Source organism: Cebus imitator, unplaced genomic scaffold (assembly GCF_001604975.1).
Source record: "Cebus imitator isolate Cc_AM_T3 unplaced genomic scaffold, Cebus_imitator-1.0 Scaffold6, whole genome shotgun sequence".
Lineage (NCBI taxonomy): Eukaryota > Metazoa > Chordata > Mammalia > Primates > Cebidae > Cebus > Cebus imitator.
Window position 1 is genome coordinate 13,369,565 of NW_016107321.1, and position 17,189 is coordinate 13,386,753.

Below are 17,189 nucleotides of genomic sequence, written 5' to 3' on the forward strand. Positions count from 1 at the left end.
CTACTAGTTGATCGCTTATTTAATAAGTATTTTTTTAATCAAGAAATTGTTTCAGCCCCCAATATATTGTGTGAATAAAGTATAAAGAATCCCGTGTTTGCTTCTTCATCACTGACAATTCAAAAAGGAAAATATCACAGTTAAGAACGTTGGAAAACCTTAGCATCTAGAAATCTTGGTTAATCTTGGCAGATACCTCTTAAAACAAAGGGCTTAGATTATAGACCACAACTTAACCTATCCCCAGGGAATGCTATCATGGCCCTGGCTAAGAGAACCACACAGGAACTCAAGTGTTGACATCAATATATACAGTAACAAGACAGGCTTCTGATGGCAGAAATGAATCTTAAAGACCTATTTTAGATGGATGATTTGAGTATGGCTGTTCACTGGCACCTTTTCTTTTGTTAATCAATACTTTGTCCCTTCACCAAGTCAGTCACAATATTCTTCCCACAGACGTTTGTTTCACACGTATTTTGGGGAAATTTAAAAAAACAAGCACAAAGATTCTAAACATCTATGTATTTACCTCCTTGTGTTGACATTTTTCTTAAAATCAACTCTTTATCTACATTGCCTTATTTTTATGCATAACCCCTCATGCCCCACTATAGTCCTCGCCCAACTTTTCACGCATATCCTTTCGTTTTGCAACTCACTTAACTGCTACACAGTGTTACACCGAGAATACATTCATCTGTACTAACTGATGGACACATGTATTTGCAGTAACAGTGCTAAGATAAACATCTGGTATCCTCCAGCAAGAGTTCTTCAGTAGCTGTCTTCCATTTGAAGTACCTGTATGCCAAGGGTACCCAAAAAAACTCTCCAAGGAGAATATAGATTTGCTTTCTAGGATGGGCACAGTGCCTCACGCCTGTAATCCCAGCACTTTGGGAGGCCAGGGTGGGAGCACTGCTTGAGCCCACTGACACACAAAGTAATTTTTTAAAAACTGCTTTCTAGATCAAGTTCCTCCTGATTTTCATAAAATCCACATACTTGGTACACACCTGCAGTGTATCCTGTTCTTCCCATCTTCCCTTATCACACTTAAACAAGAGAGGCGACTCTCACCTATCCTCAATAATTTGGCCCACTATATTTAATAACCCTTAAATACATTAAACCTATGTTTCAGCCTTTTTGGGAAACGCCACAAAAGGACAATTTGAAAGATTGGTAAATGCAACCTTTAATTGAAGCCATTATGTCTTCTCCCATTTTTTAGGAAGTACAATTCCAGTAAAATTTTACTCCAAGTATCAACGTATACAGTTTGCTGTTCTGATCAACTAATTAGAAACAATGTGAAATAATCCAGGAAACACCATGAACATTTGGTGCCTTATGGTCACAGCATTATTAAACATTTCAAGTTATATAAAAAATTTACAAGAAATGAAAAGATTATCAAAAGAGGTGCATAAACATTTATTAGCATAGTTTTGTAGAGGAAATGTAACACAAATACATTTTCAAGAAGAAAAACATTTGCATAGTTCACCTAGGTTTAAATGGATTATGGTGGACATTAGCTCAATACACTTACGATGCACTAAATTACAAAAGGTTTTCTTAAAAGTGATAAAACAGCTTATTTTAAAATACCAGTATTTACAGTACACTGGCAATTACACCTTTTTCAACTAATTTTATGATTTAAAACTTCAACTTAAGTTACAAAAGTTTAAAGAATTGTTTTAGTTGTAACATAAGTAAAAACTTGCTTTCAGGCCAGGCACAGTGGCTCATGCCTGTCATCCCAGCACTTTGCGAGGCTGAGGTGTGCAGATCACCTAAGGTCAGGAGTTCAAGACTAGCCTGACCAATATGGTGAAACCCTGTCTTTAAAAAACAAAAACAAAAAAAACTTACTTTTACTTAATAAAGTAAAAACGTAAGATCACCACCTCTCTAACAACAAAATAACCAACAAATTACACAGAGTATGTAAAGCCTAAAGTAAGTTCATTCACCACTGGCTCCCAAAGTCCTCAGAGTGGTATCTAATTTCTATCACAGGAGAGCTCACTGATTAAGACCAATATGGATTTGAATTCTTGTTTCACCACTGATTCTTGCCGTTAAAGCCCCAGGCAAATCAACCTCTTCGGCCTCACTTTCCTCATCTGTGGAGTAGGTTTAACTAAACTATCTCATAGGTTGCTGTGAGGATTAATGGAATATGTGTGAACAGGAGAGTTTATTATTAACCTATCTCACAGAGTTACTGTGAGGATTAACTCTCAGATGAAATGGAGGCTGAATCAAATTCCCAGGATCCATCTTTGGATCTTTAGGAAACATCATAGACCAGGCGCAGTGGCTCACGCCTGTAATCCCAGCACTTTGGGAGACTGAGGTGGATCACGAGGTCAGAAGTTCAAGACCAGCCTGGACAAGATGGTGACACCCATCTCTACTAAAAATAAAAAAATTAGCCAGGCGTGGTGGTGGGCACCTGTAATCCAGGCTACTCAGAAGGCTGAAGTGAACAGATATTGCACCACTACACTCCAGCCTGGGCAACACAGCAAGACTCCATCTCAAAAAAGAAACATCCTAACTCAGACTTTGGAATACAAGGGTCAATTTAAATATCATGCAGTATTTTCACTGTATAAAATGGGCTGGCTCCTCGGTGCAAACCCACAAAGGCTTTTTTAAACTATACATTTCTGCATATACCAGACAGCAGCGGCCAGTTGTTTTTCTGGGGTGCCTTCTTGGATAACCACAGCAGTCAGAAGCGGACTTTTTTTTTAATACATAAAATCAGTATCTTTCTAGCTGTATCATCTTAAAAACAAACTATATTTGTCTATTTTAAATAACTGTCCTGTCTTTCTACTACCTAAAGCAGTTTTTCCAAAGCATGGTCCTCAGACCAACTGCATCAGCAAATACTCAAGACTGTCCATTAATACTACTGACTCCTGAGTTCCACACCATACTAAATCAGAATGTCTGGGGCTGCAGATAGGAAATATGTTTTTTTTTGTTTTTTTTTTTTTAACTCTTGGGGAGACTCTTATGTGCTCACTAAACTCTTAAGAAGCACTAACTTAGAATCTATGTATTGGTTTATACTCAGGGTACACAGATTTTAAATAATTCATTAGCACTCTCTTGCTTAGTAAGTACTAATCTCAAGTGACTCAGTTCTCTTTCGCCAACCCAATCTCCTCAGACCCTGCTCTATGCCTTTACAGCAGGGCGGGGTGGGGGGGAGCACACATGAGCACTGGGAGGTGATGTGGATCAAAAGTAGAGAGAATTTTTCCAAATCTAAATCTACTCTCACGTTCAGCTCTCTCCATTGGTTCTGAATTGCCATTTTTAAGGAAGGTTTAATGTCACCATACTAAATTCCCTTCCCTCAAAGGGGTTTAATGAAACAAAATTTTTTAAAGACCACATTTTCACTTCCTCTGTGAAACAAAACGTGGACTTTTAAATGTTTTAAACACAAAAACTTTCCACATCACCTAGACTGTTAAAATAATCTGGAAAGCATACAGCATTGTAAAACCTAATCATTTTTTTCATCCAATTTCACATTTATTTACTAAAAATTACAATGCACTACTCTAAGCTCTAAGACACAGCGGTTAAGATGCCACATAGTGCCCCTGGCTTTCATGAAGCTTACATTCCAATGAAGGCAGCAGGAAAACAATCTGCTTATAGACAGATGCTCTATAAAGAAATCTATAAAAGAGGCAGGTGGTGTGAAAAGTCAGGAAAATGGAGCAGACTAGTGAAGTTAAAATCTACTTGAGGTTTAAACATCATTTGAATTTAAAAACTCAAAACAGGAGACACTCTGGTTAAATAGAAACTTGACTTTCAATCCAGCTTTTACACACAAGGCTTGGGAAGTTGCTTACTCTAACAATTTTTTTTTTTAATATTGCTAATTTAAAAAGATGAACTAGAGTGCCTCTAGGAATCATCAAATTAAGACAGAGGTCAGCAAACTAACCAAAATTAACTCCAATCAAATCTAAACCTCTAGCCACAAAACCTTAAATTCAAAGTGTTGATCTTAATTTTAAAAACCTCATGTGGTTTGGGTTCTGGTTACCTTAGAGATTTTTTACTCTTAAGAATGCTGACGGCAATTTAAGACTGGCTGAAACACTTGGCCGATGGTTCACTACTGAAACCTGATGAACTGGAATCCTCTGATTTTGTGTGTCTCTTTTCAGATAGGGTGACCAATCATGCTAGGTCTGACTAGGACCAAAGGGTTTCTTGGGAACAGCCAGATTTTCATTGCTAATACTGGGAAAGTCCTGGGCAAACCAGGACTGATCACGCTATCTTTGGACGACATTTTAGAAACTGATATTTAAACAGTCACTTTTTCAACTCTGGACTTTGCTGCAACTCTACAGATCTTTAATATGGATCAACTACTAAAAACAACCTTCCCTTCCAATGATCAAAATGACCATTTTCATAAAGAAAAGAGTGTTAATTTCACACACAGTTTTTATCAGGTGGAAGTAGTAATTTTTCCCTATAAATTTTATCATTTTAAACATAAAAATTTTGAGCCAAACACTACTTGAAGAACTGTTTAAGAATTCAGATTCACATTTCTTTTAAGAAATAATGCTTCAAAATTACAATGTCTTTTTTTTTTTTTTTTTTTTTTTTTTTTTTTTTTTTTTTTTTTTTTTTTTTTTTTTTTTGATGTCTTTAAAGATCAGTTTTGAATTACTGACAGATTTAACAACTTGGACAAATCACTCTCAATCTGGCTGAGTAAAAGAAGCCAGTCTACAAAGTCTACGTAATATATGATTCCATTTATGTAACATGCTAGAAGGTAAAACTAAGGCCGGGCGCAGCGGCTTACGCATGTAATACCATCACTTTGGGAGGTTAGAGAGGGCAGATCACGAGGTCAGGAGTTCGAAACCAGCCTGGCCAACAAAAAATTAGCCAGGCGAGGTGGCACATCTGGAGGCTGAGGCAGGAAGGCCGAGGAAGGATAATCACTTAAACCCAGGAGGCAGAGGTTGCAGTGAGCCAAGATCACGCCACTGCACGCCAGCCTGGGCAACAGAGCAAGACTCCACTTGAGAAAAAAAAAAAGGTAAAACTATAGTGATGGACAACAGATCACTGATAGCCAGCCAGGGATTAGGGGTAGAAGCAGCACAGGTCTATAAAAAGACAGCAAAATAAAGTGATAGACCTGGCCTATATTCTCATGTTGGTGACTAGACAAATACTATGTTAAAATTCACAGAACTGTATACTGAAAAAAAAAAAAAAAAGTCACTTTTACTACATAATTCTAAGGTTTTTTTTTTTTAAATCCGTGATTATTTCAAAAATATACAGATTCTATCATTTACTGAGGTACTGTGCTATGCCCCCCTCCATATACAGTTTTATTTTCTACTCACCCAATGCTAAGAGATAGTAATTACTATCCCTATATGCGGAAAAGGAAAACTTCAGGCTCTGAGGTTAAATAACATGCCCAAAGCTACACAGTGTAAGGGATGGACCATAATTTCAACACAGATCTGATTCCAAAAGCTATATTCTCAACCACTACAAACCACTACTCTCTCTCATAAATAATCTTGTTCATAAATAACCAACCACTCTGTCCCTCCTAATGACATTAGAAGGCTATTAAGTTTCCTAATTCTATTCTCAACTCAATACATTACTGATAACGTGAAAATAGGGAGAGAAACATGATTCTAGAGCAGCGATGTCCAACTGAACTTTTCTCCAATAATAGAAATGTTTTGTATTACCTGTGCTGTCCAATATGGTAGCCTCTAGCCACAGGTGGCTACTCAGCACACACTGCTAGTGTGACATTAATTGAATTGGACAGCACAGTTCTAGAGAAATAACATGACAAGAATGTACATGCCACAGAAAGAAGCAATTTATTAAATTATGATGGTAACTCACCAACAATAAAAGGAAAACAAAGTGGACATATAATAAAGGAATGAAGCTAAGAAATGCACCACTCCCCAAGCACACAAAACTATCTTTTGAACACCTGCTCACCCTCCAAGATTCAGCTTAAATATCAACCTTATCTACACACCCACAGCACTCTGCACATCTACATAAATTGTGTATTAGGTATCTGTGTTTTTCCCCCCTACTTGACTGTGAGCACCTGAAGGGCAGAGACAGTTATTCATATATGCACCACCAGCATCTAATACCTATACCCAGATGCTTTCTGGAACAATGAACAGTTTTTTTATTCAGTTCTAGTGGGAAAATGATCACTATCTTAGGTCCTTTAACTACAAATTCAATTCTGCAAGTATTCGAGTACCAGAGTACACATAAAAAGAACTCCCATCCCTCAAACAGCTTACAGTGAGAGTGAGGGATACAAGATATAGGTAGACAAGGCGGGGAACTAGGGGAGGGGCAGCATCGGGTGGGGAGTTGGGAAGGGACAACATGGGGAGAAATGTCAGATATAGGTTATGGGGAGGAAGGCAGCAAACCATACTGTCATGTATGTACCTATGCAACAGTTCACATGTACCCCAAAATCTAAAATGCAATAAAATATATTTAAAAAAAAAAAAAAAAGATATAGGTAGACAAATAACAAGTAAAAAGGGTAATCAGGCCGGACACAGTGGCTCACGTCTGTAATCCCAGCACTTTGGGAGGCCAAGGCTGGCGGATCACGAGGTGAGGGGTTCAACACCAGCCTGGCTAACACAGTGAAACCCCATCTCTACTACAAAACACGAAAAATTCGCCAGGCGTGATGGCACGCACCCGTAGTCCCAGCTACTCAGGGAGGCTGAGGCAGGAGAATCGCTTGAACCTGAGAGGTGGAGGTTGCAGTGAACCAAGACCATGCCACTGCACTCCAGGCTGGGAGACAGAACAAGACTCCGGCTCAAAAAAATAAAGCGTGGGGGTAATCGAAGTAAGTGTGTACAAATAGTGCTTTAGGTCAGAATAGAAACTGTCAGGAATCAGACTGGTAAGAGAAAACTGAAAAGTGGTTTAAGTAGCCATTATCCCATTCTGTAAAGCAAAAGGTGTAAGATAACTTATTGTATCCCAACCTATTATTCAGAAAAGCCTAATGGATTAAAAAACATTTTTAAGTAAGTCTTTAGAAATTTATCCTGCCTTCGTTCACACTACCAATGTCAGGTCTCATCCTATTCCTCGTATCACTAAGCTAAAACTAGTCTTAGAACAAAATCCTTCTAGATCCAAAATTTCTAAGAAAATTTCACAGCATAAAGAAGTGATGTTTTCTTTACACTTAAATTCTGATCATCCTTAAGTCACAACATCCTCTTTTGGGTTCTCAAAATGTGATAACTGGAATTAGTTTGCATAGTACATCTCATGGTGAGTACACAGACAGCAGCTGGAACTGTCTATTGAAAGTAGTTTGAATTCATTTAATGAGTACCTGTTCTGTTTCCTCTAAAAATCAACAGGAGGCGTGCCAGTATGAGGAATCTAGACACCAAGCATTATCTGTAAAGTATATTATAATACAGAGGTCTGCAAACTAGAAGACTGGCAAAGAGCTCTACAATATAATTTCTTTTGAAAAAAAATCTACCAGCCAATTTTCTTATTTTTATCAGCTTACATATTATTAATGAGAAAGGTCACAGAAATTTGTGAGGTTTTCCTAGACTGAATGACCTTGGGCTGCTTAATTACTTAAATTCTTTGAGCCTGCTTCCTCAAATTGAAGATTGAGAAGGAAGTGTGACTTGATGCCTTCAGAGAAAAAAAACTGACTCAATTAACTAAGATAATTACTTACAGATTGACTTCAGCATGGCTTTTGGTTCAATCCTAACTCACCTTTAAAATGGAAAAACAGACCAGGCACAGTGGCTCATCCCTTTAATCCCAGCACTTTGTGAGGCCAAGGCAGGTGCATCACCTGAGGTAGAGCTCGAGACCAGCTTGGCCAACATAGTGAAACCCCATCTCCATTAAAAATACAAAATTATCCAGGCACGGTGGTGGGCTCATGTAATCCCAGTTACTCGGGAGGCTGAGGCAGGACAATTGCTTGAACCCTGGAGGCAGAGGCTGCAGTGAACTGAGATCACGCTGCTGCACTCCAGCCTGGGCGACAGATCGAGGCTTCATCTCTAAATAAATAAATAATAAAGTGGAAAAATATGTAACTGTGGCTGCTATTAAACTATGTCCATAATTCTTTGATACTCGTCCCTTGAGTTTGGGCTGGACTTAAGTGACTTGTTTTTAACAGAATATGGCATAAATGATGACGTGTGGCCTCCGCTCTGCTCTTGCTTGAATCACCTGCTCTCGGAGTAGCTAGCCTTCACCATGTTGTGAGGACACTCAAGCAGTCCAATGGAGAACTTTCATCATCAGCCACAGGTGACCTGCCAAATGAGAGCCACCTTGGGATCTCATGAAAAACTCTGACCCAGAACCACCTAACTAAACTACTCCGAGATTCCTGACCCACAGAAATTACATGAGAAAACACAAGTTTATTGTTTTAAACCACTGAGTTTTGGGTTAATTTGTAACAGCAAGAGAATGCACCAGTGTTTTTTAAATAGTGGGTCCTGACTTAGTAGTAGTTGAATACATCAATTTAAGGCAGCAATATCAACATTAAAAATGAAATAGAAGAGAGCAGGGTATATCACTCTTAATACAAGTACTATTTCCTAAAAATTTTGTTAAATTTTATGTAAATGTGTTTCTTACAAGCACAGCTGAAAACATTAAAACCCACAACTCTTAACAAGTAAATTTAAAACAAAAAGCTCCCTAAAGCATAGGGAATCCCTTGAGGGACTCGTCTCAGTAACAACCAACTATAAAACAAACATTTTCTATAAACTTTATGACCTAACCAATCATGTAAGACACCCTCACACTACATCATCTTTTCTGATGTATATGCTAAGCTTCATAACCACCACACAGGACATGGTATCTGCCCTAGATTTTAATGTCTAACACAAAAAAGCACGTCATTTTCCTAATTTTAAGAAGTTACTCAACAGGACTGCCTTCATAAAATTAGTGAAAAATGCTGCTTTTGACTCAAACCACCTTTATCATTTTTTTCTATTACTATTTTTCTTGTCGGTTAAAGGAAATTCCATCTTCAACCTAAGTGCACACACTCACACAAGAGATCAAGTATAGTATTATTAAATTGTTTTCTGCTCACTGTCCGACTCATAATATAGACGTCTGCCAACTGGAAGACAGCAAACAGTTCTACAGCTTAACTTCTTTAAAAATAATTTACCTATCCTCTTCAGAACACAAGCAAGTGCATATTTTTGTGGCTGTGTCTTAGAACACAAATCAAAACTTTCAGCAACACCAGACTCTGCAGAATATTCACGTGTAACTTTTGATGAATCCACTCAGATTGCTTGCACTGTGATTTTCTTTGAAGCAAAAAGTGTTAAAAACTATTTTTGAATTTCTAATTTACCAGATTTTCAAAATACCAAAATAAATTGGCACATAATTAAACAGCGACTTAACTCTTTTTCTTTTTAGAGACAGAATCTCTCTCTGTTGCCCAGACTAGGGTACAGTGGTGCGATCATGGCTTACTGCATAACTAATTTTTTTTTCTTTTTTTAACAGATGTAGTTTCCTTATATTGCTCTGGCCGATCTGGAACTCCTGGGCTCAAGAGATCCTTCAGAAAGTCCTGGGATTACAGGTGTGAGCCACCACGCCCAGCCTTTTTATTTCTTTTATTTTTTGAGACAAGAGTCTCACTCTCACACTGTTGCCCAGGCTGGAGTGCAGTGGTGAGATCTCGGCTGGCTGCAACCTCTGCCTCCCAGGTTCAAGTGATTCTCCTGCCTCAACCTCCAGAGTGGCTGAGATGACAAGCGCCCGCCACCACGCCCAGCTAATTTTTTGTATTTTTAGTAGGGACAGGGTTTCACCATGTAGCGCAGGCTGGTCTTGAACTCCTGACCTCGAGATTCGCCTGCCTCCGCCTCCCAAAGTGTTGGGATTACAGGCATGAGTCACCGTGCCCGGCCTATTTTTCTTATTACTATACTAGGGACATTCGTGGCTCTCTCAAAAAGAGACTTACTAGACAACTGACGCTTCCCTTGGCCCTATCCTGAAATACACTAGCTCTTCTCTGCTAGGGCTACTGTTTTCTCCCAACATTTGCACATTTATGTATCCATCTAAATGTTTCTATTTCAACAAGCTGTAAAAAACATACAGTCTGTATAGCTCTCCTCATAATGCTATTAGTTGATGATTGTGACTGCAAGTTCGAATAATGTGCATACTTGGCAAAATTCAAGTGTGGCTGCATATGTCCGGAGAAAATAAGCAGCAAACCAGCCCAGTCCTAAACTCCAGTAGCAGCTCTTGAAGAGAATAGACGCTCTTGATAAGGCTTTCTTTAGGGCTGATACTCAGTTTCTGGGCTTACCCCTGGGTTTATTTCTATAAGCAAACCTATATAGAGTGTAGCACTAGGAAATACTCAGTGATCTTAAAAATAAGCATACTTTGACTCAAGACCAATTACTATATACATAGGCAAATTTCTGCCCAATAGTCTCAAGTTTAGCATTAGTTTTGCCCACTTTTTCTTTCTTTCTTAAAAGTTTCATTCTTCGCATGACCACTTCCACCGACGTAAGGTTGAAAATTTTTACAAAGTCCAAAAGAATTAAGATTATCTACAGATCTCTAATTATGATTCTCTACAAAGCAACCAAAATCATTTTAGTCCCCTAATAAGATGAGACAGACCTCACTCAAGCCAACCCAAGGAACCAGGAATGCCCATCTGAAAGCTAACTTTGATGTTTCAGTGATAGCGGTGCACTGGGATACTATTTAGATCAGGGTCAGAATTTGGTTTTGTAGGCAGACATTTACCCACTAAAGTCATTTATCTAGCTGATCAAAAAACAGGAAAGTACAAGACAAGTATACACTGAATCTACCAGTGAAGCTATACAGCTGCTTATTTTGTCTTCAAAGAATTAGTCATCAGTACCTGCAGGTATAACTGGATTGCTAAATCAAACTCAGATTTTTAGGAGGGACACTTCTACGTATTAAACTGTCTTAAGAGAGTAAGCTTCCCTTAAATGATTTGCAAACTATGTGCCAGGCATCATTGCGCTAGTGGTCTGGCTGTCAACCAAAATCGGTTAGACATCATAACCAGGTTAGCATACCTTGAAAAGAGAGTATCCTGAAACTACTGCCTCCATTTCCTTAGGAATAAAGCCATATCCATATCCTTCCCAAATCTCAAAAACTCCTACATGTGTAAAAGAAGAAATCATTAAATTCTAGTCCTCAAAGAACTAAACTGTACTTCCCCAAAAAAGACATGAATCCTAAAAAATGGCAACAACCAAAAAGTAAACATTAAAATGTTAAATATAACCATCAGGAAATTCTAACTTCCCTGCTATGTTTGCATGTTTCAGGATCTCTCAGTTAAAAAGATGTTCCACACCTCTAAATCTAACAGAATAGCCAACTCTGAAATCCACACCTCAAACACCAAAACCTAACAGGAGAATAAATTCTTAACATGCGTTAGACTTTCATTTTTTGGGATGGACCAAAACTTCAAAAACAAAAACCCAGCTGCTGAAATAACCATCAAATTCAACCCTGACAGAAAGATCTGACATCAATCAACTAGTCTCTGCAAGGAAAAGGAAGCACCTCTACCTCTATGCACAATACAGGAATCTGTACTTCACCATGACTTTCAATTACCATTGGTGACAAAAAGATAATGGTTTACAGTATCTCCCCAGTTCTGAAGGCCACTCCATTTCAAGATTAAAACTGAAACACGGAAGGTCGAGGGACAAAGGTAAGGGCCAAGAGATATCAAGCAGAAGCCGGCAGTAGGATGCGAGCAGAGGCCCTCCATCCCTACCGCGAACACCTCAAGGACTTGTCCTACCTAAATACTTTATGTAAACAAGGGGCTTGTGACTCAAGCCTCCAGCCCCAATAGGTGGAGAGAAGTTTCCTCGCCTCGCCTGCACATGGTCTGCAGAAGTTTGGCTGGAGCAGAGCGCGAAGCCTGGGTGGGAGCGGCAGTGGAGTGCTGCAGGCGGCGGCGGCGGCGGCAGAGCAGCAGGAGGCGGAGGCGGGCGGGGGGAGGGGAGCGGCTGGGGGGGCGGAGGGGGCTCTTGCCGCCACTGCTCTCTCGCCGCCTCTCCCCCCCGGCGGGAGCCGCTCGCAGCCTCTTTGCACTAGTCTCTCCGCTCTCTCGGTCATGTGACCTTAACGTAACCGGACAGGAAAAGCCCCGCCGCCGCCGCCGCCGCCGCGCCGGAGACACCGACCGCGGCGGCAGCAGCAGCAGCAGCAGCGAGAGGCAGAGGCGGCGGCGGCGGGGAGGACAGCACGGCCGAGGCTGCCCAGCGGCGCCTCCTCCACACCCCCCGCCGCAGCAGCACCGGCGACAGGTAAGCGCGCACCGCCTCCGCCTACCGGAGCCGGTGCCCACGTGCCAACCCCGGCCCAGGCTCCGGGAAGGCGGAGGGGGGGCGGGGGCCACCGGAGCTCGCAAACGGTTCCGACAGCGGCGGTGGCAACAAAGACGACGAATGACCCGCGTCCCAGAGCTCCGGGTGCAGGCAGGCGGAGGGCCTGGGCCACTCGGGGACCCGGTTCTGGGAAGCGAGGGCAGGGGCGCCTCGTGGGGGCGGCGGCGGCTGCGCCTGGCGCCGGGGCTCTGGCCGCCTGACAAAACCATCCCCCGGAGCCAGGCGGCGGCGAGTCGGCGGCGGCTCCATCCGGGGCCTTGCGGGGGGAGGGGACGGAAGCCGAGAGGGCGGGCGGCGGATCGGAGGGAGGGAGGGAGGGAGGAAGGGGAGGGGGGCGATTCGCGTTCCGTTCCCCGTGGCCGGTCCCTCCCTTCCCGCCGCCACCGCGAAGTGCGTCCCAGGCGGCGGCGGCCGGTGAGCGTCCCGCGCTGGAGTCCTGGGAGGCGGGCCCGTCAGGTGCGTAATCCTTCCGACGCCTCGCTGCCGCCTCCTGCTGCTACCGCCGCTGCTGCTTCGGCGGCAAGGCCGCGAGCTGCGGAAGTGGGTTTGGGGGAGGGGAGGGAGAAGGAAGGGGGAGGGGAGGGATCCGGTCCGACCGGAGCAGGCCCGGCCTCTCTGGCGCTTCTCCCAGCTGCAGCGGCTCCTACAGCTGCTGCCGCTACTGCTGCGGCTCCGCCTCCCGCTCGCGGGCGGGGGCGCGCACGCGCGCTTCCGGCCTCCTCGGGTCTCGCGCTGTCTCCGGCTCTCGCGCGCGCTCATCCTCTCTCCCTGTCTGGGCCACCCCCGCCCCCGGCGCCGGGGCTGTTGCGCCGGCGGGGCGTTGCGCACGGCGTAGGCGTCGGCATTGTGTTAAACTCCGCGGGACTTGGGACGAGCGGGCGCGCGCACGCGGTACTGATGGAAGCGGCGAGCGTGCGCCGCGGCCGGAGTGCGTCGCCCCTCCCTCGCCTCAGCCCCTCGGGGACGGGGACGGAGACGGGGACGGGGACGGGGGCGGGGCCGGCGAGACCGGAGGGGCCCAAAGGGCCCCGGAGCCTCGCCCCCGCCCCGCCCCTGGCTGGCCCACGCCCCCTGGGGCGGGTGGGGCGATGTGGCCATTGCGGCGCGCTGGGGCGGGTGGGGGACGTGTCGGCCTCTGTGGCGCCGCCCTTGTCGCCCGCTTGCCCCAGCCCCGGGTGCTGAGCGCCTAGAGCCGACGGCCTGGAGCTTCCGCCCAACGCGCGATCTGCGCCTGCGATAAGGCCCGGGCTGGCCTGGAACGCGCTGTGGTTTCGGCTGCTTAGCCTCAGGGCGTGGGACCTGCGGGGCCCTCACGCCTCGGCCGGGCTCAGAGTCGGGGAGGCTGCCTCTCCGGGTCGACGTCGTTTTCTCGGTGCAGCGAAACCCTTAAACCATTCTTGTTTAAACAAAGCCGCAAGAGAGAACTGTTTAGCCAGAAGCTGCAAAGGAAGTTGGGTTTATGCCGCTTTTAGCTGGTAGTAAAAAAGGCAGTAAAGAAGCCAGGGTAGCAGAGCAGGCGAGTGCCTGGGCCGGGGGAAGATGCAGCCACGCCTTTTACTGCAGGAACTTCCACCCGAAGACACGAACTCCTAATTATGCCTTGGGAATATAACCTGGCTCTCGCTTCCCGCCCCCACCAGCTGCATTGTTCATTAGCTCTTTCATCATACAGTGGGCCCACTGAGTTTGTGAGTCTTGATTCTATTCATTTTCCGCACAGTATTGTTTTAGTAAAATAAAGCGTAAAGGAGTTCAGAATTACCAGAACTCCAGGGGGCTCTGGGTTTACAGAAGCGTGCTGCCCTGTCCTTGCTAATGTAAAGCATCTGTACAGACCCTGTTGGAGTGCCAGGGCGAGATGTACGCACTATTAGCGTTGTACTGTGAGAGCCCCATGAAAGTTACAGAACTGGAACTTTGCAATTTTAATTCTCGTTTGTCTAATTTATCACAAACCAAAATTAAATTGGTAAGGTAAATTTCACTGCATTCTGAATGATCTTGGTGTGTATCCAGAATGTTTTCAAACTGTTTTGGGGTTTTTGTTGAGACGGAGTCTTACTCTGTCACCCAGGCTGGAGTGCAGTGGCGTGGTCTCGGCGCACTGTAGCCTGCGCCTGCCAGGTTCAAGCGATTCTCCTGCCTCAGCCTCCTGAATAGCTGGGATTACAGGCGTACGCCACCACACCCGGCTAATTTTTGTATTTTTAGTAGAGACGAGGTTTCACCATGTTGGTTAGGCTGGTCTCGAACTCCTGACCTCGTGATCTGCCCACCTCAGTCTCCCAAAGTGCTGGAGTTACAGGCGTGAGCAACCACACCTAGCCAAGAAGGTAATTTTTAAGAGCATTAATTTACCACTAGTAGTATATCCTCTTAAACTGGGCGTTTCTCATTTAATAAACTTGTGGTTTATTTGCTAGACAAAGAATTGGTCAGTTACTGAAGCCATCGTAAGTACAAAAAGTGATATGCCAGGTCCACTGATAGTCAACAGTGAAGGAGTAGTCTACACTACAGTGAAGTGCACCCCTAAAACTTTGTCCTACAGTCCAAGTGCATACTTGCCAGTTTTCAAGCTTCTCTGCAAAGGGGATGCTCAGCAAACTACCACCAGCAGCAGAGAATAAATACTAAGCGTGTTTTCAGTTACAGAATAAAAGCTGCTATGGTGACACGTGCTTTTTTATCTTAAACTTTACTGTGAACTTTTCAGTAACCTCCAAAATCTGCACTTTTTAGAAAAATGTGTTCATGGCCAGGCACAGTGGCACACACCTATAATCCCAGCACTTTGGGAGGCCAAGGCTGGAGGATTGCTTGAAGCCAAGAGTTCAAGACCAACCTGGGTAACATAGACCCCCATCTCTATTTAAAAAAAAAAAAAAGAAGAAAGAAAATGTATTCACCCCAACCCTATAAAAAGATGTAATTTGTAATCCTGTGATTTCACGTTCACATGGCATGTCCCAGAGTAAGTGGATGTGCTTTCCCCAATTTGAGAATTACCAAAATAGAGAAGGAAACATCTAAAGCTCTTCTGCAGCATTGGCCTGGGATCAGCTGCTTTAGAGGTGGCGACTGTCCTGCCAGCTTACTGTTTCTTGGAGATTCATCCCTACCCCCGCTAACCTTTCCCTGTAGGAATTTGGAAAAACTGGGCAAGTCCTGTGGCACCAGGCTGCACAGGAAAGGAAGATTGAAAGAACTGGTTTGCTGGTGGTTTTTTACCGTAAAATACCAGCTGCACCTGGCAGAGGTCATTTATCATCACTTTTCCTATTTTCTTAGGCTCTTTGAGTCTCCAAACATGACCCTGAAAACCTAAAATGGAGCTGAACATTTTTATTTCCCTGAAGAAAAAAAAAATGTAAACATTCTAAGCCTCAAACCTAGAATATTTCTAAAACCTTCTTTATGCTCAAGTACATTATAATTTTTACTAGCAAATTAAACTATTAAATAATTAAAATACTACTTTGAATTGATAGTAAATAAGATTCAGTATTTTTACAGTGCTGATAGAGCCGTTCAGATATGGAATCAGTAGCCATAGAACCCTTACAAGGAGTTGGCAGCACAAGACATGTAGATCCATTTTAGAAGCCAATTTGGAGGCTCGTATTTATGCTCAAACTCATAATCCCCAGTTCACATGCTTGAGGTGTATACATCACATGCCTTTGAGTGTCACTTTAAGAAAGTTCAGTGTTCAAAGATAGGGAATTTGAAAAACACTTGTATGTATCTGGCTAAGTACTTAGGGAAACGACTTTTTTACTTTTGTGAGAGAGTTTAGTACACTCTTCTCTTAATGGTGTGCCCCGCTAAGTTCTGCACCAAGCAGGGTAGGCATCAGAATCCTCTGAAATGATTTCAAAGTGTGCATGTTCCCTTGCACCAGGATAATCATTTAGGTTTTTCTGAGTCCCTAAAATGATTGTGAACGGCGGTTGTCTAAGTGTGGTCTGCAGATCCTTTTGAAGCCCCAAGATCCTTTGAGGCTTCAATAGGGTCAAAACTATTGTCACAGTAATATAATCTAAGTTGTTATGGTCTTTTCCGCTGTGTTGACTATATGTGTTGACACTGAGAAGATCTGCTTAATTCAGTGAGCCGATATTTTCCAAACGATGTCAAAAGTCATGAGTAGAGGCTGGGCGTGGTGGCTCACACTTGTAATCCCAGCACTTTGGGAGGCTGAGGAGGGCAGATCACAAGGTCAGGAGATTGAGACCATCCTGGCCAATGTGGTGAAACCGTGTCTCTACTAAAAATACAAAAATTAGCTGGGCGTGGTGGCTCGTGCCCGTAATCCCAGCTACTCAGGAGGCTGAGGCAGCAAAATCACTTGAACCTGGGAGGCGGAGGTTGCAGTGAGCCAAGATTGCACCACTGCACTCCAGCCTGGTGACAGAGCAGGACTCCATCTCAAAAAAAAAAAAAAAAAAATCATGAGTGGGTAAATTATCTATTGAAAGTGGATAGACGAATGAATTTTACTGTAATAGAGTAGGAAAAGTTATTACCTAGTTCTATACTGCACAACCAACTTTTAAGAAAGTTCCACTTGTCAAGTTTTGGTGTAATATCAAAGAAGACTATTCA

The 17,189-nt window shown here is 43.4% G+C and overlaps 1 protein-coding gene and 1 long non-coding RNA gene across 3 annotated transcripts in view; one reads left to right on the forward strand and one right to left on the reverse strand.

Annotated features, from left to right (window-relative positions):
• Positions 1 to 10,178: 10,178 nt before the first annotated feature.
• LOC119472758 lies at positions 10,179 to 12,126 on the reverse strand. The gene is made up of 2 exons (XR_005201950.1): positions 11,787 to 12,126; positions 10,179 to 11,720 (listed from the first exon to the last, which is right to left on the reverse strand). It is a non-coding gene; the product is annotated as an uncharacterized LOC119472758 (long non-coding RNA).
• A 93-nt stretch (positions 12,127 to 12,219) lies between these two features.
• The window catches only part of ZBTB2 (zinc finger and BTB domain containing 2), a 29,992-nt gene continuing 25,022 nt past the window's right edge, over positions 12,220 to 17,189 (forward strand). Inside the window, exon 1 of one of the 2 annotated variants that reach the window (XM_017539146.2) lies at positions 12,220 to 12,500. The gene's annotated coding sequence lies outside the window, so the exon portion shown is untranslated. Of the gene's footprint in view, positions 12,501 to 12,890; positions 13,038 to 17,189 lie in introns of those variants that run through there. The other variant, XM_017539154.2, reaches the window with a different exon arrangement.